Source organism: Sphaerodactylus townsendi, linkage group LG06 (genome assembly GCF_021028975.2).
Source record: "Sphaerodactylus townsendi isolate TG3544 linkage group LG06, MPM_Stown_v2.3, whole genome shotgun sequence".
NCBI lineage: Eukaryota > Metazoa > Chordata > Lepidosauria > Squamata > Sphaerodactylidae > Sphaerodactylus > Sphaerodactylus townsendi.
The window spans coordinates 71,444,385-71,468,819 of record NC_059430.1 but is presented as its reverse complement, the minus strand read 5'-3'; positions in this window follow the sequence as shown (position 1 = coordinate 71,468,819).

Sequence of the window (24,435 nt, the reverse complement as noted above, 5' to 3'; positions counted from 1 at the left end):
TGGAAGCTTAAGGAGAGAGAAGAGGTATGGACCTCTAACCTGTAAAGAAGTAGGAGGATCAAAGGACTTCCTCACCCTACCAGCTTTGTCAGAGTGTTGAAAAAGGACATAGAAATCTGGGCTGAATTCCCCATGTAACATGAGGCTCACTGGCTGATTCATTTTCTTTAGCTCAGTTTGGTGCTGGGGTTGTTAGCTCCAGATTGGAAAATTCATAGAGATCTTGAAATTGAAACTGGGAAAAACAGAGTCTGGGGATGTGAGTGATCTCATCTCAGCAGGGTATAATGCCCTCCAAAGCAGCCATGTTCTCCGACCAGGGGCCTTGATCTCTGTATTTTAGAGATCAGTTGAAATTACAGATCTTTGGACTCTACCTGGAGGTTGGCAACCCTATAACCCACCTCAGTTTTCTGGTAAAACTATAGTAGAGGGATAATACATGAACATCACACTGAAATCATAAAAATAGAAAGATAGAAGGGGGCTAGGAAAATAAAATGAAGAATTGGAGAAACAAAAAAATGTGAGAGGAGAGCACAGCTGGAGCCTTGAGTAGAGGAAGATGGGAACTGATAAGAAACTGTTGAAATAATCTGAGGGGAGAAGTAGCCTCATCAGAGCCCAGGTCCATACAGAGATGTAGGAGACAGCAGCCCTTTTGGCATTTGCTATAAATATGAATTAAAAAGAGATTCTCCTGCTCAGCCCTTATTTCCTGACTGTGTACATGAGGGAAAACATTGTCATGCTTTGTATATTTTTTTTGTGTAGCATGTGTTGCTATGTAATTGTTTAGTTTATCTGTCTGAGAAGTGGTGTGTGTATGTGTGCTATTTCTATCATGTCCAATTACTGACATTATAAGGTGGTAAAGAGGCATGGATTGGGATGTTAAAGTAATCCAGGAGCAAGATGGACTGAATAATTCCATTGTCCCTTGTAACACCCCAGGGAAACTTTTCTCTGACCTGGTCAATTCTCAGCTTTGCTTGCTTCTGGCTGCCAGCAACCATCCAAGATAGTGGCCCGCTGGGAAATTTCCTAGTAGATTTAAGGGCTAGTCTGCCCCTGGCTATAGATTAATAGATGTTACACTGGCCAGTAGATGATACTAAATTGGAGGAGAAGTGTATAAAAACATATTACTTTCACTAGGATGACAAAATACTTAAGCCAACCCTGCTCTTGTTACACCCTGCTCCTTTCTAATTGTCTGCAGAAATTAATCATTATAGGGCACAACCTCAAATCCAAAATTAAGCACATCTAATTCCCACTCCTTTCAGTGAGAGGTTAGTTAAGCATATTTTGCAAAGCTCAGCTTTGACAGGAACATGCCCTTAACTTTTGAATGGTTCATTTTGTATAGTCAAGGAATAGTTTTTTCCTGCTAGTGGTAACATGCTGTCCACTTCAACATTTATTGTGGTCTAAAGCTGTACATTGAACTCTGTCATGTTGGGGATGTTTTATTCTCTTCATCATTATGAAATAGTTAACATGTGCATTTGTTGACCTAATGAAGAAATGGATATCACTTTGTCAAGCAAGTCTTCACAAATCTATGCATGGATCAGTTGGATGTAAGAAGTTGTTTTTTCTCAACATCATGATACCTGGAGAGTCCAAAATGATACATTTCATAATGAAACAAACCTATGTTATTGTTACCCCATACTTGTTCCTGGGAGCCAGTGGCATAACTAGGCAAACTGGAGCCCTGGGCAAAACCTGAGTTTGATGCCCCCCCAGGCGCGTGCCCAATGCAACGCGCACCTCTCCTTGTAGCTACGCCCAGTGGCGTATCTAGGCAAACTGGAGTTTGGCGCCCCCCATGGGCAGCCACCCTCCCCCACTGTGACCAAGCAATGATTTTTTTACACCAGGCTGTTTCAAAGTCACCATCACATTATAGAACATGCCCCAACTCACAAATCTGAGCACAGCAATAAGCCATGCCACACAGCAGAAATAATTTTTTGAAAACATTTTCAAAATGCTTTCAAAATGTTTTATTACTGCTATGAAAACATTTTATGGTGTCGTATCCAGTACCCCCAATTGGGGGAAACAGCATCACTTTCAATGTTTCAAAGGAGAATCTGGGCTCCCTAGTTTAAACAAGTGATGCTGGAATCCACCCCCAAACAGCATCATGTTCAATGGTGTTTAAACTAGGGAGCCCAGATTCTCCTTTTAAATCTACCTTAAAGGGAGAATCTGGGGTTCCCAGTTTAAACAACATTGGAAGTGATGCTATTTTGGGGTTGATTCTCCCCCACCCTGAAACAGCATCACTTGCAATGTTTAAACTGGGGACCTCAGATTCTCCCTTTAAATCCATGTCAAAGGCGGGGGGATTTAAAAGGAAAATCTGGGCAGATTTGGGGGGTGCCTGATGGCAGGGGTGCAATTGTTAAGCTAGCAGCACCAAACTTTCAGGGTATCTTTAGGAGACTCCCCTAATGATACCACCCAGGTTTTGTGAAGTTTGGTCCAGGGGGTCCAAAGTTATGGACCCTCAAAGGTGTAGCCCCCATCTTCTGTTAGCTCCCATTGGAAACAATGGATGATGGAGCACCCCCTTTGGGAGTCCATAGCTTTGGACTCCCTGGACCAAACTTCACAAAACCTGGGTGGTATCAGTAAAAGATTCTCCTGATGATACCTTCCAGGTTTGGTGAAGTTTGGTTCAGGGGGTCCAAAGTTATCGACCCTCAAAGGTGTAGCCTCATCTCCTATTAGCTCCCATTGGAAACAATGGGGGATGGGGCACCCCCTTTGGGAGTCCATAACTTTGGACTCCCTGAACCAAACCTCACCAACCCTGGGTGATAACATCAGGAGAGTCTCCAAAAACATCCCTGAAAGTTTGGTGCTACTAGCCTAAAAACTGCACCCTCTGCAGGCCAAAAATGGAAAAACACTGAAAATACAAAAAATCCCACAAACAAACCTGTGCCCCCCACAGGGCTGCGCCCAGGGCAACTGCCCACTTTGCCCAATGGGAGGAACGCCTCTGCTGGGAGCACAGAGCAGTCTAGATAGTATTTCCCCACTCCATTTTATGCTTTCAACAGCACTTGAAGTTAACTAAACAGAAAAAAACGTGATTTAGCTTTATAGTTGAGCAAGGATTTGAACCCTTATCTTCCCAGTCCTAATTACCACATCTCACCAGCTGATTCCTTTTTGTCCTTGATAGGTATTTTTTCTGTGAGGTCCAAAGTTCATAAATATTAATTGATTGATAACGTGTGCCAATTGCTGTTATGGTATATCAACACTTTGTTTTTCAAAATATCATAGCAATTAGTACTATCTAATCCTACATTAATTTATATTTTCCTTTCTTGTCTACAATAATACTACTTTTTCCTAGTAGACCAGCTTTTTAGGGCTGAGGAAGCTTGCAGGTTTTTCCTTACCCACTCCTACTTGATCAACTCATCAGTAAAAAAATTTCACAGCATAACATCCTTATGATAACTGTTTCCCTCATTATTCCATAAGCATGAATCCTGACCCATTGTCATTAGTGAGTGTTTCACCTCTACATTGAACAGAATTTTCAGTTACATTTCTCATGCTTCCAAGTGCTGTGAGTCCACCAGTGGTAACATCAGGTCAATGATGTACTATTATGTTAATAAGATATCTATGTTGCAGAAGCAAATGTCTGTCTTCCCTTGAGTGATTCACTATGCACTTTTAAAGCAGTCCTCAGCCCAAGATGTTTATAGTATTTTCCTTCATTCTCTGAAGGTCTGTCTCATCATGGGACACAAAGACAGCTATTGGAGATCTAAGAAGAAGTGAACATCTTGACAGAATAATTTTGGGGGAATATATTTACAAAAACGTTCTTGTCTTTTTGAATTTGAGAATTTGAAAATGAAAATAATGGGGCATGGTACTCAGATCAGAACCATGGTGTAGTGGAAGATGAAAGTTTAATTGTTCCCAATTTGCCAGTTAAAATTAATCCTTCCTAAGTTTGTCCTAGGAGAAAAGGCAGTATGGTGTAGCCCAATTTTTTCAGATCCTGGAATTTAAGCCGGGTCAGGACTTAGAAAGGAGATTTCCAAATAAGAATCTGCAGAGGATGGCAGTGGCAAACTACCTCTGCTTGATTACTTGCATTGAAAACCTCACTAGGGGTTGCTATAAGTTGCTATCTATCTATCTATTTATTTATTTATTTACTAGGCCGCCCTCCCCCTAGAGGCTCAGGGCGGTAAAACAGCGTAAAACATAACATTAAACAACCAATTATCAATAATAAAACCAGGAACCATACAGCGTCAGATGGCATTTCATCCTCCCCCCTCCCCACCTTTATGCCAATGGGAAGCCAGATGAAATGGCAGTGATGTATTTAACCAGGCTGGCCAAATGCCTGGTGGAGCAGGTCCATCTCACAGGCCCTGTGGAAACCTGCAGGGCCCTGATCTCCCTTGGAAGCCTGTTCCAGCAGGTGGGGACAGCCTTGTAGAGGCCAGCCTGATAGTTTTAGGGCCAGGGATCACCAATAGGTCCTCCTCCGATGTACGGAGGGGCCTAACAGGGCAATATGGGGAGAGGCGGTCTCGCAGGTATGCAGGTCAAAGGCAGTGAATGGCTTTGAAGGTCAAGACTAACACTTTAAACATGACCCAGAACTCGATCGGCAGCCAGTGCAGATGGTGTAGAATTGGGGTAATCCGGTTCCTGCTCGATGCTCCCGTAAGAAGCCTGGCTGCCGCATTCTGTACGAGTTTCAGTTTCCTGATCATGGCTAAAGGCAAGCCCGCGTAAAGCGAGTTACAGTAGTCTAGCCTGGAGGTGACCGTTGCATGAATCACAGTAGCTAGATCAGGGTGGGAGAGATACGGGGCCAATTGCCATGCCTGCCTCAGATGGAAAAAAGCAGTCTGAGCTGTTCGGGTGACCTGGGCCTCCACTGATAGTACTGAGTCCAGAATCACCCCCAGGCTTTTGGTGGGTGAGGCTAGCTGTAAAGCCTCACCATGCAGCATAGGCAAGCCAAAGGACCCCGGACACTCTCCCCGACCCAGCCACAGAACTTCCATCTTTGTAGGATTTAATTTCATAGTACTTTACACAGACACAATAGTTGTCCTAGCCTTGGAAGGAAAAGCATAACAGATTTTGTCTCTTTGCTGATCTTTTGTCACTTTCAGGGCCAGTAACTGCCTGAAATTGCTTAGTAGGAAAGCATTAAACCTGTGTGTAGCAGTGTTTAGAGTATCAAATTAAATGTATTATCAAAGGCTTTCACAGCTGGAATCAACTGGCTGTTGTGGGTTTTCTGAGCTGTGTGGCTGTAGTCTGGTAGGTTTTGCTCCTAACATTTCATCCACATTTATGGCTGGCATCTTGAGAGGCATGTCACAGTGAGATGCATTTCTATCACATTAAATCTGGAAGACTTGGGCACACACATCCTTTCTGCTATGAAACTTTCTGTGTGACCTTGGGCTAGTACCTCTGCTTCACAGATCATTGTGGACAAGGAAATATAACATAGTTTCTGGGGGAAGAGCTGAATAAAAGATAAATTAAACACCCTTTCATCATGTCTCTGATCTTAACCAGGGCCTGTAGAACAGCTATTTCCCTTTAATAATGCTGAAACAAACCTGGCTTGCAGATCCCACAGAGTTATGTCTAATTTGATGTTGAATGTATAGTTTTAATAGATGTTGAATGTATATTTAGGACTTCTGGCATTCAGCGCCATAATGGCTGCTGCTCTCCTGTGGGAGAGCTGACCCTGTTGTCTCCTTTTCAGTCGGGTGATGTCTCTGAGTGACCGTAGCTCCTTAGATAAAAAGGAGAGAGCGTTCTTCGATATGCTAAATGATGAGATGGTTGTGGAACCAACCAGGGGGGAGGTGATCCTAGATCTAATTCTATGTGGGACCCAGGACCTGGTACTGAAAGTCACTGATGTTGAGCCAATAGGGAACAGTGATCACAATGCTGTCAGAATCAGTATCTTTGCATGTGAGCAAGTGACAACTACTAATGTAGTTACATTTGCCTTCAGAAGGGGAAATTTCTCAAAGATGAAGGGGATAGTGCGCAGGAAGCTGAAGAGAGTCAAAACTGTCATAAATGCTTGGAGGTTATTTAAAAACTCAGTAATAAAAGCTGACCTGGAATGTATTTTGCAGGTTAGAAAAGGCAGCACCCAGTCCAAAAGAAAGCCACCATGGTTAACAAGGGAGGTTGAGGAAATTATCAGAAAAAATATGTCTTTTAGAAAATGGAAGTCCAGCTCGACTGATGAAGAATACGAGAATGAACACAAATGATGGCAAAAGAGTAACAAGTTAGCTGTAAGGAAGACAAAAATGGATTATGAGGAATGCATGGCTGCGAACATCAAGACCAGCAACAAACAGTTCTTCAAGTACATCAAAAGTAGGAAGCTGGCTAGGGAAGCAGTAAGCCTGTTAGATGACGAAGGAACAAAAGGTGTGCTAAAGGATGACAGGGAGATTGCTGAGAAGCTGAATGAATTCTTTGCATCTGTCTTCACCCAAGAGGAGATGAGGAAAGTTCCTGCACCTGAACCAAGCTTCTTAAAAGGTGAATCCGAGGAACTAGCGAAGATTGTGGTAGACAAGGAAGAAGTTCTGTCAGCTGTTGAAAAACTAAATGCTACCAAATCCTCTGGCCCAAATTGCATTCACCCAAGAGTTCTTAAAGAGCTCAAGCATGAAATTGCTGATCTTCTCACTTTAATATGCAATTTATCCCTGAAATCAGCCTCCATCCTATGGCACTGAAATTTTAATAATTGGCTCTACTACTACACCCACCATGAAAATTAAGTCCAGGGTATGGCTTGCTGTATTTGTAGGGGGTGATACAACCTGGGAGAGATTCAGTGCTGCCATGGAGGACACCAGGTCCATGGCTTGACCAGAGGCAGCATCATCCACATGGGCGTTGACGTCCCACATGACCAATAACCTGGGGAACTCTACAGCCCAGGCTGCTACCACCTCTAACAGTCTCATCAGAGTATATGCTGATGTGTTGGCAGGATGGTATACTGACGAGATAGCCATACCCTTCTCAGTGCCCCACACCAGGCCCACACATTCAATATCAGGAATATCCGAAGTGGGGAGTACCCGGTAGGAGAAAGCCTCCCATGTTAGCATCACTACTTTCCCCCTTCTATGACCCTTTGTCTGGAATTGATGGGGGACAGAAAACCTTAGGGGCAGTTTTATCTGGGTGATAGTTTTGCCATTCCTCACCCGGGTCTCAGTCATACATGCCCAGTACACCTTACGGTCTACAAAAAAAATTCTGTAGAATACTGATCTTATTATTGATGGACCTGGCATTGCACACCATCAATGTTGGAGAAGGGTAAGACTTCTTAGCCTCGCTGCCAGCTTATATTGAGATGGGCTAAAGATTAAAAGAGGTCAGAGCTGTCAATATCTCTGAGCTCTTCTCTCATTAAATCTTCTTCTTGCCCCTTGATAGTCAGGATCACTGACCTATTGGCTCCTCCTTTCATTTGAATCCCATCGCTCTGCATAGAAAATTTCATTTGGTTAACTCTACAGTCTCACAATATTATCTGGAGGGTATTCCTTTGTACATATGTCCAGATGCCATGTTTTCCTACAACCTAGGAATCCCAGGGTCTGACTTTCAGTATATTCACATATGCCCAGCACAAAAGAATCTGAATTCCCCAGAAAAGCCTCCACAGCTCAGGCAGCAGAGCGGAGAATCAAACCCGGTTCCTCCAGATTAGAGTACACCTGCTCTTAACCACTACACCACTGCTTACTTGATAAAGTAAGTTTGTGTGCTCACTATTGGGTTTTTCCTTCCATTGTCATAGAGCTTATGTAGAACACCACTCAAATTTGCCATCTTCTCTAATTATCTAAGTTACTAAACTACTAGTTTTCCATGGCGCTAATAGCTAAATTCATAAGTTTCTACTTAAATTTGGACAAAGCTATGACTTTTGCATCCAACTCTGGTGCCATCTTGTAAACAAATATTTGTGACTGGCATCTTGTGACTGCATTTGTGACTGGCATCTTCAGAAGCATGTTGTGATAAGATGTGTTTCTTACCAGACCACGACCACACAGCCTGGAATACCCACAACAGCCTGTTGGTCAAATGTCTTCAATATTATAAAAGAAAAGCAAAAAAACCCACCCCTCTTAGGATCTCTTTTTTCCTTTTCTCCTCAAACTCATAGGGTCACTATGTAGTCATCATCACTGCTTTAATATCTGACTAGAAGCCAGAGTCAATACATTCAAGCAGAGTGAAAGCAAGTTACTGCCCAAAATGGGATGAACTATTTCCTGAGCACCTGTAGGGATTAGGGCAATGGCAACACATATAAAGGATGATTTGTGAAAATTCCACGGAATAATTGCTGTTCCAGACCAAAACTCTACAGACTGGTGTGACAGAGGAAGAGAGGAAGAAAAATCTCTTCCTGCTTCTAACTGCAGCCATTCTTCATAAGGCAGGTCTGCAGAATGGAGATCTACTGACACTCTCAGAATATTTCTCACAGAAGCCCTAGGAAATCTAGTAAATCAAAACACATTTTAAGTCAAATATTTCAGACCTAATTCATAATCTTATTGTAAAATGGTGGTTAGTTGATCTCATGGCCTACGCATTAATTATTTCTCCCTGACTATGAATAATATTAAAACAAGCAGTCAAAATAGAAAAAAGAAGTTGAAAATATTGAGAAAAGGATGAACAGATAAAAGATAAAGATATTTTTAAAATCTGGGAGAGAGAAAACTGAAGGGAAAGGATTAAAGGCACAGGTAGTCTCCTGTGCAAGCACTGGTCATTACTGAACCATGGGGTTACATCACATCATGATGTTTACCAGGCAGACTCTGTTTTCAAGATGGTTGACCATTGCCTTCCCCAGTCATCTACACTTTACCCCCAGCAAGCTGGGTATTCATTTACCAACCTTAAAAGAATGGAAGACTCAGACAACCTTGATCTGGCTACCTGAAACTGACTTCTGTTGGGATTGAACTCAGGTCGTGAGAAGAACTTTGACTACACTTTGTGCCATAGGGCTACTTATATTATAATAGCATCACATTTTTATACGCCTTCTATAAAATGTGACAATATATACAGTATACAGAGCTGTATGCAGAAAGTATACAGGCAGCGTATGAAGCAGCCCATCTAGGAAATTATAATATATAACTAATGGATAATAGAGGTGCATGGTGACTGTGGCAGTTGCTTTCCTTGTGTGGTGAATCTGTTCACTAGAGACTATTTAATATCAGCCTTACCATTTTTGAGACATCAGGTGAAGACCTTTATTTGATCTTCAGGCAAATGAACAACTAGTTTAACATCCAAAATAGTGTTTATATTATTGTATTTTATGCTATTGTCAGTACTAGGTTTTATACTTGATGTTTTGATTTGTTTTTTGTAAGCTGTTTGAAAAACTTTGAAGACTTTGAAACAGGTTTTTTTTAAAAAAAAATAAAGGTACTGGAATTGTATTCTGCTATTGGATTTGGCATATTATAAGATAGCCCATGAAACTGAGGACTCAAGTGTCATTACAGATGGAATAATTAAAGGAAGATAAGAAGGGAAGAATTATTATTTTTTTTGCTAACCCTGCAGCCATCTGTTTGTATTTTTAAGTGTGAGATTTGATTAGGGTGAACTTGCATGGAAATTATATTAATGGCCATATAATTAGTTGCCCTGTAAAAAGGAAAGCAGGTCCTAATCGGTGATGTCATGACCTAATACCACACAGGTTGACCAAATGCACCATAAAATTAAATTTTACCAGCTGCTGGTTTCAAAAGATATATATTAACGATAATGCAGTGTACTCCATTAGCTTTTGACTAGCATTGTGGTTCCAACAGTTGGTTTCTCTCTGTTTTTTTTAAAAATGTACGATATTGCTTTAGGATTTATTATCAGGAATTAACACCTCAGGGAAACTACCAGAAGAAGGAGCTTTAACTATTTGGGGGAGGGTTGTGACACACTGGTAGAGCATTTTCTTGGCATGTAGAAGGTCCCAAGTTCTATATCCAGCACTGTTAGCTGAAAGATCTGGCAGTAAGTGATGTGAAAGATCTTTGCCTGAGATGCTGGAGGGACACTGCCAGTCTGAGTAGACTATATTAACATTGATAGACCAAGGGTCTGACTCAGTGTAAAGCAACTTCATGTGCTCATGTAGGGTTGGATCTAGATATAATGATTAGAGCTGTCTCTGCAGCCATATCACTACATGTCACCTATGCTACACTGGCACATAGAGTTATTTAACAGATTTTTTTTTTAAGTACAGCACATGCAAAGGTATGATATCTGTCTCAGAATTTGTTATTGTTAGGCAACATATTGTTCTTGGGATGTGCAAGAGATCTTTGACAGAACACATATTGCCCAAATAAGTGGGAGTGGCAAAAAGGCACCTAAGAGCTCCTAAGATAATCCTTTATACATTTCTTAAGTTGTATTTGAACACATGAACTTGGCCATCGGGTCATCTAACTTAGTATTATTTCTTCTGACTGGCAGGGTATCAAAGAGAGAGAGTTCGTTCAAACACCTGCTACCTAAGATTTTTTTTTTCAGAGAGATTAAACTTGGCATGTACTACATGCAAACCTTAATGAACCACAAACCCTCTGGAGGCAATAAGAACCAGTGTTTGGCTTTTACTATTTTAGATTTTTGGTGGTGGTTCATAAGACATAACGTCCCTCCTTTTAAAAGGTTGGTACTCCCTAGCAACCAGCAGCAGATGGGGGGACTTACAGCTGCAAATGGAGATGGACATTGATACATTGATGTCACTTCCCCATGTGACATCATCAATTGTGGGGATACCCTGGTATTTGGTGAAAAAACTCCATGGTAGAAGCTGCTTTTACTATTGAGTTTTGCCCAAATACCAGAGCATCTTAGTGGTCATTGACATGATGATGTCACTGCCAGAAGTGATGTTGATGCATCAACACTTGCCTCCATTTGCAGCTAGTAAATCCTCCCACCTGCCCGCTGAATGGCATGGAGGGAAAGGGTCTCAGAATGGGGAATCCCCCAAACCTAGTGAGGGAATGGCAATCCTAGCTGCTAGTTATTGAGTTCCTCACCTTTATTCAGGAACCTGTGGTGATCATGCACTCATCCCGTAGGCCTGTTTCATACTGGAGGCCATCTGTGCATTAGGAGAAGAACATTATACTGCCAATGCAGCACCATTCCCAGGTAACTGCATGAACTAGTACAAAATCTAATTCCCCTGTTCAGAACATCTTCTGCACTCATGTTTGCACACTTTCCCATTCTATTTACATTTATGGTTTTGAAAAATCAGTTTACCAGCCTCCTGCCTGCAGAAATAGCTAAGCCATATCAAATGCATGTATGGAATACATTAGGTTTTCTAAACAAAGCTGCGCGTGAATTTGAAAAAAACAGTTATTTTAGTTGACTGTCCTGAGGGCCCTGTTGCTCAAAGCTAAAAATAAAGATCCAGATAGAGAAAGTCTTATTGGTTTATCATTTTTTACCAACAAGATATTTTTCATTTATTTTTGCATCTCATTGAAAATGCTACAATCTAGTCCTGCATCCTGCATACTTCCTTCATACAAACAGCAAATCAGTATAACTACTGACGAAAGATCCTCAGAGGTTTGAAGGCAGAACTAGACATAACAATGAAAATGTGGCTGCCACGGAAAACTGCATCTCTTTGTGGAGTTCCTCCTTGTCAATATTTATCTATAGGAATGTATGATATGGTGTCATAGCATTGTAAACTTCTGGACCCACCCAACACACCACCACCACCACCACCCCACCCCACCCCTGGCATCCTCGATCAGGGCATCCAATTCCAAACTTCCACTTCCAGACTGCATTTAGTTTGAAAACATGGAACACTATACAATATACATCAACATAAAAAGCATACTTAAAAAGATGCAATAAAACAACTACAAAATTAAAGAATGCATTGTGAATTCTGTATAATCCATACAATAAACCAGGATTACAAAACTGAGGAATGAAGCAACAAAATGGTATAGTATATAAAATGAAAACTGCTAAAAATCTACAGACATTAACTAAAATCCTGTTGCATTCATAAAAGTGCCCTCCTTGAGCAATTCTGTTTTAAACATTCTGCAGAAAGATGGAAGTTCAGAGGCCTTTCCAATATTTTCAAGTAGGCCATTCAACCAAGTGGAAGCCACAATGGTGGAATTAAAATGTAATATATAAACATTAAATGGTTGTCAACCCTAGCTAGCAGTACAGAATTTGAATAGTAGGGATAAGCTACTGCCACTGCGAGTAGCAGAGTTCTAGACTAGATGGACTCTGGTCTGATCCAGCAGGCTTGTTCTTATGTTCTTATGATCATTACTGCAATAGTCCCTTGTCAATTTCCCCCTGTGAAGCAATTTCCCTTGTCAATTTCATTCATGCTTGTTGATATGGTGTATCTTCACCTTAATGTTACATCCTAGTTTGAGATGAAATTGACAAAGCTGATACAATTGACCTGGCGTGTATTTGTGTCCGAATGACAGATTAATTTATGGCCAATCTGCTTTTGTTGTGTGCAATGCAGGAAAAGGGAGCAGAGTTATCTCAGCTTGGATAAGAGTCCCCTCCGTTTGTATCTCATACTGCTCTCCTCATCTTGTTCAAACAGCAGGGAAATAGGCCAGAGTCTGTTCTGACATAACTCTGGGAGGAGGAGGGGATATAACTTCTGTTCCTAAAGGAAAGGTAATGGTGCAGTCACCCAAAAACAAGGGGCTCCAGCAAGAAGCAACATCACATGTTTCCTCCTGGACTTCATTCATTCAGTTTACACTTTGATCAACTACCAGAAAGTAGTAGTTTTCCTGCTTAAATTGACCAGTTTGCCGCTGTGGCATTAATCTTACAATTTATAGCTGTGATCCCAGGCATAGTTACTTATGCTTAAGCACCATTGATTTCATGTGAATTTAAGCAAATATATTTTATCCTAATGCCTGCCTTGGGGGTGGATTTCTTTCATCAAGTTGGATTACAGTAACCAATTCACAATGCTTAGCAATTCAGGGGTGGCATGATCCCCAATTTACACGAACTCCCTCAATATACTTCTTTAGTGGGGCCTACATGGACTGCATAAAACACTATCTCATGAGAATACCATTATTTCTTGATCTGAGTCCTAAACAAGCAGGACTTGTAGCCATTTACCAATTCAGTTTTTTTGGAAAGTATACCATATCTGCAATGGAAGGCCAATGATTGTATTAAAAGTCTATCTGATCGTGCAAACTCTCCAGAACCAGACCCCGTGAAGCATGTAACATCTGTCAATAAATTATTCCTGGATGATAAGTGCTTGACACACAAAGAAAAATCAGTTATGACATATTAAGCAGTTGTGGTCATTAAACTGAAAAGAAAGGTATCCAGTTAAAGCTATCAAACTCTGGCCTGAACAGACATGGCTTCAGGCAAACCCAGGAGAGACCAGATATGTGTGTTAAGAATCAAGGACTTTGTAAGGTTAATGAGATAAAAAGGGACACCATAGCATATTTGCCCAGATCCAGCAATGTGTTCTACCTGCAGGGGCTCCCATGAACTCAAGGGAGTCCCAGGCTACCTGCAGGAGGGGAGGGGAGCAATCCCATTGACATAAAGGGATCTATGTGCAAAACGGCCCTTGCCATTCAGTGAGTCTTCTTGCAAAAGATTTCTGTGTGCAATTAAATTCCAGAAAGGATACAGTGCATGCTCTACGCTTGGAGTGAATGCTACATAGTACACACATGAGACCTGAACTTATCTGTTAATACCAGCAACCAGTCAGGCATAACAAAAACTGGTGGCTCATTTCTCTCAGGAGAGCCACCAAACTACTCCAGTTGGATTTGGAGGTGGGTCACAGGGGATATGGAAGATTGCCTGCATGGACATGGGCCTCTCCCACCAGACTGAGGCAAAGATCCAGGTCTCTACTTCTTAAAATCAAAACAGCAGGAAAATCAGTACCAATAAAATGATGTTACTAACTGATTCTGCCGGTAGAGTTTTTCTTCAGGCACTCATTTAATGGATTTAATTCTGCCCTTTTAAGGGCAAAATCTCACTTGAATGATTTTATTACACTGGTCCTGGTGGGTTTTCCGGGCTGTGTGGCCGTGGTCTGGTGGATTTTGTTCCTAACATTTCACCTGCATCTGTGGCTGACATCTTCAGAGTATATTGCATACCCTGTAGCTGTGGAAAGGTCTACATAGGAACCACAAAATGCAGCATTCAAACCCGTATTAAGGAACACAAAAGACACTGTTGGCTTAACCATCCTGAAAAATCTGCAGTTGCAGAACATGTGTTAAACAAAACTGGACATATTTTATTTGAGAGCACTGAAATTCTGGACAATTCAGAAGCTTACTATGTCAGACTGCACAGGGAGGCCATTGAAATTCACAAACACCAGGACAACTTCAATAAGAAAGAAGAGACGTTAAAAATTAGCAAAGCCTGGCTCCCAGTACTTAAAAAATGGACTGATAACCCCACCCACAATACAATGCACTCAACCACACCTTTGCATAGCAAGTTCCACTCAAACACTTAATGATTGGTTCCCCACCCTGGGACATGGACAATATACCCCACTAAACTTTCCCTTCTCACTTAGGCTGTTTCCACACGGGCGGAATACATCGACCCAGGGACACTAGAAACAGCGTCCCTGGAGAGGAGTTCGCACGGCTGCCACCGCCGCATCGCAGCAGCAGCGGCCTCACAACCCCCGAGCGGCACGAAGCAGCTGTTTCCGAACCTTGCTCCCTGGGCGAGGTATTTCGGAAACAGCGGCTTCCAACCACTGCCATGCGAACGGCAGCGGCTGGAAGGTGCCATTCCCCCTTTCCCGAACGCCTTCCCTTCCCTCTGGCCTTCTGGTGCGTTTTCCAGGCCTGGGGACCCACCCCCCCTGCCCTGCGACTCCAGAGCTGCCCCATAGCCCGGAAAACCCACCAGAACCAGTTGAATCTGGCCGTGAAAGCCTTCGACAATAGATTTTATTACAGTTTTTGTCTAAGGGGTATCTTTTTAAAATGATTCACTAGCATAAGTACTATTACTAAAATATGTTCCACATATATAAAAATGTGCACATAAAACACTTAGATTAGTACTAATGAAATGGTTAAATACTGATAACTCTTACATTTCTGTTTTGACAATTTTATTGTATTGTATATCCTTCATGATCTGCTTCAAGCAGGCATTTGGAGAGACAGTATATAACTTTCCTAGATAAATATGTAAAGATTTGTGAGCTTTGTATATGACTTGTAAGTCCTGTTCTAACCCTACAAGAGACTCGGTAACTCAGCTCAAACATAATTTACATCCAAGTTTGGTTTGTGCTAGTACCACCAAATTTTAAATACTGCACTTGACGACTACTGGCTCCCGATGAGCCACTTGCTGCCTTGCATAAACAGGGAGGTGCATAAAGGGAGGTGGAAAAGCTAGGAACTGTTCTCAGTAGCAAGCCTTTGCCAACCCATGCTCACTATGGTCAATGTTAGGGAAACTAGTCAGCTTTTGCAGACCCATGCTGGAATTTTGGGGAAGGAAAATTAGCCCAGAAGTCCTGCTCCAAAGTGTCATGGGATTGGGGAATTCTCTAATTTGGCCTAGTCCTTTGACTGTTAGGGTCATAAATAGTTTTGTAAGGAATACTTGCACTCCTCTAACCCTTTGTGCCAGTAGTTTGAATCCATGTACTGTTCTCTCCACCTAGGATTTGAGCCTAGGTCTCTCCATTCTAATGGGCAATCCTATGCTTTCAGGCTGGAGTAACTCTCCGTAGGATCGCACTGTTAAGTCCAACACTGTGCCCTGCACTATTGTACTTCTAGTTATGAAAGGAATGGGTGCCCATGGATGTGCTTCTTGGACTGGAGCTGTTCCAACAATCTGGGTTGCTACTGGATTGGAGCATGCTTGAGATTTTGAGTTTAGCTACCAGTACTGGCATTGTAACCTTGACCTAGTTCCATCAGAAGATCAACAGAGTCAACTATGGTTAGTATTATGCTGGGAGACCACCAACTAAGTCCAGGGTAACTACACAGAGGCAGGCAATGGCCTGTTTTTATTCCTGCCTTGAAAATACTTCATGGTTGCTGTAAGTCAGCTGCAATATGACGGCACTTTCCAACACCACTGGCATTGTACTAGCAGTCAGCTTTGTGAATTATGGCCTGTCTCCAAAGATATAAGCTTGAATTTATTATTAATTTATTGTAATTACAAAGATGATGGTAATGACAATGACGAGCTGGCAACCAGGAAGGAGAGCTGTAGCTTAGGCTTCACCTGCTGTTCTGCTTTTCCACACCCAGAGGCTTTTGCTTTGTATAGGAGCCTTCAAACATACAACCACACACCTGCACTCTGCATTGATACAGACCGGGAACAACTGTATCACATGATTGTGCTGAATGTGGCATCTGGCTTTTTCTAGGCAACCTTAATCTTCTAACTGTTCTTAAATCCCATTGATTTTGAAATAGGATCTGAAGATGACTAGTTTTCCTATAGATTCCATCTGGGAAGAATCACAATCTAGAAAGTCATATGATCACCAGAATGTTGCACTTATCTTCATGTTTGTGCATGGAAAGAGGGGTGCTGTGATAGTTTTTTTTAAAAAAAACACCCTAGTTTTATGCTAGCAATTGTTAGGAAATGCATTCTGTGTTACTGCAAATTGTTAGGAAATGCATTCTGTGTTACTGCAAACACTGTTTTATAAGCAGAGTGACCCTGACCTGCATGGCTCAGGGTAGCCTGATCTTATCAGATCTCAAAAACTAAGCAAGGTTGACTTTGATTACTACTTGCATGGGAAACCATCAAGAAATTCCAGGGTTACTACTCAGAGGCAGGCAATGGCAAGCTATCTCTATTCATCTCTTGCCTTGAAAATTTTATGGGGACAGCACAAGTCGGTTGTGATTTTACAGCACTTTCCATCACCAAGCGGAGTTACACCTTTCTACGTTTGTTGGCTCTGGTGGACTCTGGTGGAATGGCATAACTCTGCTTAAGAAGGAACTGTTAATGTAGGAAAAGCAATATGATTCTAATTTGGTACTTAGTCTAAACATTCCTTACAAAGGAAATAGTGCATATGCTTATATTTTCCTACCAGGCTGAAAATAAAATGGAACATATAAATCTAATGTGCACCACTTATGAAATACTGTATACACACCAAAAGAATTCTGTAGATCTGGAAAAGGGGCAAGAAAGGGCAACCAAAATGTTTTTGATGTTGGAGGACCTTCTCCATGAGGTTTAAAAGAAATTTATAAATTTACTCACATGTGAACAAAGTTGATGAAAAAATAATTTTCCCTGTACAGCAATAGAACATTGGGTGCTTCAATGACTTCAGGATAAATTTTTTAAAATGCACTTCTTTGCCCAGCATTGAACCTATGGCTTCCAAACCTACTGGCTTAAGAAGGTCTTCACAGCTATTTAGCCTTGAAAGCTAAGAGAAGTCCAAGGCCTAAAAACAGCATCACTAAACATCAGGTGAAGGGGTTTGCTTTCTTCCTAGAAGCAGCTGGCTAGCCACTTTTGGAAGTTTTGCTTAGTTCAGTCAACAACTAATTGCATTACTTCTCAATTCATACAATATTTGTTGCTGTTGGAAACTGAAGTTTAATGAAGGATGCCTCAATTAAACTTCCATAATCTATACGCACCCATGCACTCAGACTCACACAAACAGAGATAGTACAGTTCATTATCCTGCCTGTGAGGGCTTATGACTATTGACATTGTCAATTTTTACCTCATTACTCATCACTGCTTACTGGAAGTGTGGCTAATAGTAGATTTCCATAGAGTTTGTGTGTGCAGCAATGTAAATTCTGACATACCTCATGTCAGTCACTAATCTACCTCATTCAGTTCACGTCAAGATGATACATCACAATGCTCAACAACTGTCATCCTTGCTTTAAATAGATCTACATTTTTTCAGCTTTGCACTGATGATGATGCACTGCATTTTTTAAAACAACTGTCCTGACCATCTCAAGTCATTTCCCCAAATAGTAAAGAAATTGTTGATGCTTACAATTAGTTTTAAAGAGGATGTGTGTGTGTGTGTGTACACACACACATATACACATGCACGCATGCGCACACATACACACACACACAAAAGTTCTTATATAAATGTAAGGCAATAGGAAAACAATGGAAGGTCTTCATCTTTTGTCCAGTTCAGCCAAAGGATTTTTTCCTTTTCCAGGTGCATAAATCTTTGCTTTTACTCTAATCAGATCATGTTTATTTTAAATATACAACACAATGCTCATCTTACCTGATCCTCCACCCCTGCCCACACTTCTACTTGCTGTGCAAAAGATATAATCTTATTTATTTTATTTATTTTGTTAGTTTTATATCCCACCCCATCCTCAAGGGGCTCTGGGCAGGTTACAACATATATTAAAAACATCCTACAATTTTAAAACATAAATCCAGACTTAAAACTTTAAAACTAATTAACAAAATTATTACAATAACACTGGGTGATAATCATATATAGGACTTGCCTGGAGACTTACAATGTAAAATGTGGAATGTTCTAGAACATTGGACAGGATTGTACTGGAAATTCCACTGTGTGTGTTTTCTGAGAAATCACAAACTATGGCATCACCCCCTTCAAAATACACACTTTGTGGTATTATACTATTTAGAAGAAATTTTATATGTAGGTGTAGGTCATAATCCAATCTCAGTCAAACAGAGGTGGAGTTATAAGGGGGTCCGGTGGGGACAAATGCCCCCACACCCCTCCTCCTTTCCCCCTTGGCCCACCCCCACCTAACCAGACTTCTCTTTCAGCCAGTGGAGCCAGCTGAAGGAGCAGTCTGGCGAGGTGAGGCCGAGGGGGAAAGGAGGCCCAGCCCTGCCAGGCTGCTCAGGACCACCACCATTCTGTAAAGGTTAAGTGGGGCAAGGAGGGTGGGGACATGGCCCTGGCCCGGGGGGCCCAGCAGGGGCCTTCCCTCCTCCACACCACCCCAAAAAACCTCTCCTGGGCCTGCGGGGGCCCAACAGAGGCTTCCCTCCCCCCATGCCACACTAGGTCTCTCCTGGGTTCACAAAAGGCCTTTCCTGGGCCTGTTGGGTCCTGGCAGAGGTCTTCCCTCCCCCCTACCACCCCAAAAGGCCAGATGTCTTCCCTCCCCCCACCCCTTGTCACCCCCTCACCATAGGCACCCTTTGCCACCCTCACCCCATTCCTTGCCACCCTCCCCCACCCCTAGCCATCCTTGTCATCCTCCTCCCTCCCCTTGCCACCCCTTGCCACCCTCACCCCACACCTAGCCAGGGACTTGGGCTATGATTTGATGCTGTTTTGGGGGGGAATTAGTGCAAAAATCATAAGGATCCATGAGAATCTATGTTCTCCAAGCAGGTTTTTGCACCACTGTGATGACACAGAGCATGGGATGTGTGATCGTTGTGTTCAGACATGTTGCCAGGGGCATGAGCTGTGATGTGCTGGTGATTTTGGGATGACCAAGTGCAAAAATCAGCAGGATCCATGAGGATTCGTATGTTTTAACCATATTTTTGTGCCACTGTGGTGCCACAGTGTTTAGACATGTGTCTAGGGATGAGCTGTGATGTGCAGGTGATTTTTGGGTGACCAAGTGGAAAAATCATGAGGATCCACAAGGACCCATGTTTTTCAAGCAGGTTTTTGTGCCACTGTAGCACCATGAAGCATGGGATGTGTGATTGTTGTGTTCAGACATGAGGCTAGTGGCTGGAGTTGTGATGTGCTGGTGATTTTGGGATGACAGTGCAAAAATCATGAGGATCTATGTTTTTCAAGCAGGTTTTTGTGCCACTGTGGTGCCACAGAGTGTGGGATTCATGATTTTTTTTGGTGCTGCCTGTAGACTAAGACATGTTCTATAGTTTCATAGTGGTTTCATTTCATTCCAATGCAAAATCATATGAATTCATGAGGATCTGTTTAAAATCATCTGGATTTGACTTTTACCTGGATTTGAGAGTTGCAGCATGTTCTATAATGTGATGGTGACTTTGAAATGACCTGGTGCAAAAAACCCTTCATTTGGTCATGGGGAGGGAGGGTGGCCACCCATACCAGGGTGGGGCAGAAAACTCAAATTTTGCACCAGGCTCCATTTTCCCTAGGTACGCCTCTGCAGTAAAGAAAACCATAAAGGAGTTTTGTGGCACTTTGAGGACTAGATTAACAGTTCATTCCTATTCAGGACACCCTTCAAAACACACTGACTTCAGTATCAGAAAATAACTCAGCCTGGAATTGAAATATTGCTGTGGTGTAAGTTAAATATCAGGTGTATGAAGTCTTAACCTTGGTTGGCAGATCTGTTCATCTATCTTAGATATAGTATAGATGTATGTAAATGCATATATATATGCACTCACAAACAAATTATGGACTAAAAAAGTATTAAAAGTAGAAGAAAATCAGACTTGGCATTTTCCCCCCCCCCCCCCCCCCCCAGTTGTTGTACATTAAAACTGAGGAGATATTTCATGCAGCTAATGAAGTGGGCTCTAGTCCATGAAAATTCATGCCACTATAATGCAGGTGTCTCAAAACTGTAGCAGACGAATATACAGCTACTCTTCTGGAATTTATAAATGGGCAAAAGTCTAGATTGCTTGAACTTAGTATTTAATTCTTTTTACCAACACTAATTGTTTTTTTTATCTTTTTAAAATATTTATTAGCTGCCTTTCTATCTTTTGGAACTCATGGCAGCTCACAATGTAAGCAGCACATAACGCATAAAATATAACAAAACACGTAGAAGGCTATGAATCAATATCTCAATTGAAAACTGCCTATAGGCCAAGAAACTAAACTAATTCATATAGTCCGGAATAAAGCAGAATTCTTTCTTCCTCCCCCTCCTCCTCTTCTTTTTGAATCATTTTTATTTTATCATTTAGGAATACATATTAATTGGCAGACAGTCTGACTTAAAGTGGTTCCAGTAATAACTAGAGTTGGAGGTTCGGTTTGGCCGACCCTGTGGATCGGGCCGAGCCACATGGGATCCGGTTGGGTTCGGACTCTGCCAGTCCGAGCCCAGGACACCTGAACCTCAGCTGCTCTGCAGGGTCTGCCGAGTTAAAAAAACCCTCCTGCACGCATGCAAGGGCAGTGTGGGATTCCCTTCCAAAAAACCCCCCCTCCCAGCCAGCAAGGCTCGACTGGGGGGAGAACCACCCATCCACTTGCTGGCGGTGCCCCACTCCCACCTGCCACCCCAAAAGACAGGAAAAACAGCGGGGGGGAGTACAACTTCCCCCAGCTGATCCCACCAAGCCAGCAAGACGATCTGCTCCTTGGTTGGGGGGGGGAATTAAAAACACACACACGGCACCCCACTCCAACCCCCACACCCACCCCCAAATAACTCCACAAACCCCATCCACTCCCCAAAATTGACCCAACCCATGCACTTGTTGCTGCTGCTTCCGACATGGCAGCACAAGGCTGGGCTGCTGTATTGTGCTGCTAACTCCTGTAAAGCCGCTGGAAAAGAAAAAAAACTAATCTCCTGCAAATTTCTGGATGTGCCTGCAGGAAGCAGATTTTTGGACATATCAGCACCACAATTGCAGGGTATCATCATGCTACTGTCCTGATGATACCCTCCAAGTTTGGTGCAGTTTGGTTCAGGGGGGGCAAAGTTTGGTGCAGTTTGGTTCAGGGGGGGCAAAGTTATGGACCCTCAAAGGGATAGCCCCCATCTCCTTCGCTCCCATTGGAAAGAATGGGGGATAGGAGCACCTCTTTGAAGGTCCATAACTTTGGCCTCCATGAACCAAACTGCATCAAACTTGGAGGGTATCATCAGGACAGTTACCTGACGATACCCTGAAATATTGGTGCCGATATGTCCAAAATTGCACCCCCTGCAGGCCAAAATATGGAAAAGCACCAAAAAATAAAAACTTATCCGAATTTCTCAGATGTTCCTGCAGGTTCCAGTGTATCCGAGCCTGGCAGGCTTGGCGCTCACCCGATCCAAGCCCATTTATCCAAACTGGGCCCGAATCCAAACTGGGCCTGAATTTTTCCGGGATCAACCAACCCTAGAACAGAATATGATCTGCCACATCAGTTATAAACAACATACTTAACATTTGCGAGTAATAGTTACATCAGAAATAGTGGTTTAAGATTCTAGTACATAAATACAATGCAAAAATATAGGTATGAATGCACAATAATATCTTTATATATGTATATACACACACACACAAATATATACATAGATAAATAATAATAATAAATAGGTTAATAATAATCGTAAGCTATGCAGACAGCAATAAGGTTCTATTTTGAGGGCCAGAATTGTATAGGTATTGTATTAAAGGATCCCATTCTTTATAAAAAGAATCAATACATTTTTTGTGTAATAGAGTTGTCAGTTTGTCCACTGTTCTGTAATCTTGAACTTTTAACAGCCATTCATCATATGATGGCAATTCTTGCATCTTCCAGTATCTGGCTATCACTACTCTTGCTGCTGTCGTTAAATAATAAAGGAGTGTTTTGTGTCTTTGTAATATGGCATCATTAGAATCCCAGATTGATAGAAGATAGATGTCCAGTCATTTCTCAAACTTGTAATTTGATTTCTATGATGTTGTGTATTGTTCCCCAAAATCGTGTAATTTTAGTACAAGTCCACCAGCAGTGGAAGAAGGTGCCATCTCTTTCCGTGTACTTCCAACAGAGAGGCGAACAGTGTTGATACGTTTTGGATAATTGTGAAGGAGTTAGATACCACCTGTAAAACATTTTCACATTATTTTCTTTGATATCAGTAGAAGTGTCAGTTTGATGTTGTTTCTCCTGAGTTTTTCCCAGGTCTCCATTTGTATGGTTTTATTGAGATTCCTTACCCAGAATATCATATTATCCTTCACTAAAGTTGACTTTGTCTTAAATTCTAAAAGTAAGTTGTATATTTTCCTGATAGCCATCTTATTTGGTGATTTATATATAAGGTCCAAAGTCATGTCTCTTTCTAGAAATGTCCAGCGTTTTTTGTCTTTCTTAATAGATATTTTTCTAGATGATAGTAAACTAGTTGTGCTTTTATGTTGGCTTCACAGTGACAAAAGCTTTTGGAGAACTGTGGCTAAACTGATAATTGAAAACTGCATTAGGCAAGTAAATATTCTTAATTTTAATGCTGCATCCAGTTCCTGCTAGATCAGCTATTCCAAAATGGCCAGAGATAAATCACGATCTCCCAAAATGAGTTAATCCTCTGTGCCTGCACTAAAAATAATGGAACTACATGTGTCTATGAAGCATAAGGGAAGAAGGGACTTGAGTGCCCTTAGGGCATGAGGGAACTAAACATGCGTAACATATGAACAAAATCATTTGCAATTATGGCTTCTTTTGAGCTTGATCTTTATGCAGCCATGTTTCACAGGGAGTTGTTCACCTTTTTGTCTAATATGACAAACTGTATAGCATTAAGATTAGGAAAAAACATCTTACTGATGTGAATCACTTTATCACATATGTAAACCGACATTGTGGTATAAAAACTATTTCAGATGGAGCTGAACCAGTCAGTTAAGATGCACAAACAGGATTGCTCAAGTTCTGAATGGTTTGAACTAGAATATAACCAAGGACGTAGGTAAGGGGGGGTTCTCAGGTTCAACCCCCCCATTCATGTCCGAAGCTCCGCCCACCCGTTTGTGGGTTTTTAAAACATTTTAGTGTTTTTCGGGTTTTGGCCTGCAGGGGGCGTATTGTTTAGGCTAGCAGCACAAAACTTTCAGGGATTGTTTGGGGGACTCTCCTGATGATACTATACATGTTTGGTGAGGTTTGGTTCAGGGGGTCCAAAGTTATGGACTCCCAAAGGGGGTGCCCCATCCTCCATTGTTTCCAATGGGAGCTAATAGAAGATGGGGCTACATTTTCGAGGGTCCATAACTTTGGACACCCTGAACCAAACTTTACCAAACCTGGCAGGTATCATCAGGAGAGTCTCTTACTGATACCACCCAGTTTTCGTGAAGTTTGGTCCAGGGGATCCAAAGCTATGGACTCCCAAAGGGGGTGCCCCATCCCCCATTGTTTCCAATGGGAGCTAATAGGAGATGGGGCTACACCTTTGAGGTTCCATAACTTTGGACCCCCTGAACCAAACTTCACCAAACCAGGGTGGTGTAATTAGGAGAGTCTCCTAAAGATACCCTAAAAGTTTGGTGCTG